The following is a 1,247-nucleotide window of genomic DNA, read 5'->3' as shown; positions in this document are numbered from 1 at the left end:
TAAATTGTTGGTTTGTGATATATTCAATTTGTTATTTTAGGCACTCAGATTTATAAATTTCCCTTTGAGTACAGCCTTTGCTGAGTTCTAACAGAGCTGGTATTTTGTGTGCTCCTTTTGGTTAAATCTCATAAACTGTTGGATTTCTCTTCTGATATCCTCGATGACTCATTGGTGATTCAAAAATATGTGTTCAGTCTCCATGAGTTACAGGATTTTCATTGGTGGAGGTGGGTTTTTAGTTTCAATTTGATGCCCTTTTGGTATGAGAGAGTGGAGGGAATAATTTCAGTGCTTTTGATTCAGCCCAGGTTTGTTTTATGCCCTAAAAGGTGGTCTATTTTGGAAAATGTTCCGTGTGCTGCTGAAAAAAACTGTATTGTGTTGTTTCTGGGTGGAATAATCTGCAGATGTCTGTTAGATCTAGTTGGTCTATACAGTTGTTCAAATCTAAGGTTTCTCTGTTTAGTTTTTGCCTGGTTGATGTGTTCATAGGTGAGCGTGGTGTGTTAAGTCACCAAAAATCTGTGTGTTTCGATCTAGATATGTTTTCAGTGAAAGTAAAGCTTGCTTGATGAAGTTCGATGTTCCGAGATTAGGTGTGTAGATATTTAGGATGGTTATGTACTCGTGGAGGAAAGACCCCTTTAGTAGCATGTAGTAACCTTCTTTGTCTTTTCTCACTAATTTAAGTTTGAAGTCCATTTTATCTGATATGAGGATGGCAACTCCAGCCTGTTTATTGATACCATTAGCCTGATAAAGTTTCTTCCAACCTCTCACTTTCAAAAATGTTTGTTTTTTGGGTAAGATGTGTCTCTTGAAGACAGCAGAATGATGGACCTTGCTTTTTGGTCCAACTAGACAGTCTATGTCGTTTAATTGGGGAGTTAAGTCCATTGATATTGAGAGTCAGGATTGAGAACTATTTATAAGTTCCTCCCATTTCAGAAAGCTTTCATTAGCCCCTGTGTCTTGACAGTTCTTATCGTGCTTAGATGGTATCTGTTTTAGGTGCCATTTCTTTCTCTGTATTACATTTGTGTTGGTTTTCTATGTACAGAAAATCTTTACGAATTTTCTGTAATGTTGATTTGGTTGGTATGTAATGTTGAAGCTTTTCCCTGGAATGGAATGTTTCTAATTTTCCCTCAGTTATGAATGACAGCTTATCTGGGTATAGTATTCTTGGTTGGCAGTTATTTGACTTCAGAGCATGACATATACCCTTTCAATCTTTTCATGCT

This window comes from Megascapheus bottae, unplaced genomic scaffold, assembly GCF_031878675.1.
Source record: "Megascapheus bottae isolate mThoBot1 unplaced genomic scaffold, mThoBot2.hap1 HAP1_SCAFFOLD_83, whole genome shotgun sequence".
NCBI classification, from domain to species: domain Eukaryota; kingdom Metazoa; phylum Chordata; class Mammalia; order Rodentia; family Geomyidae; genus Megascapheus; species Megascapheus bottae.
This window is presented reverse-complemented; position numbering follows the sequence as displayed.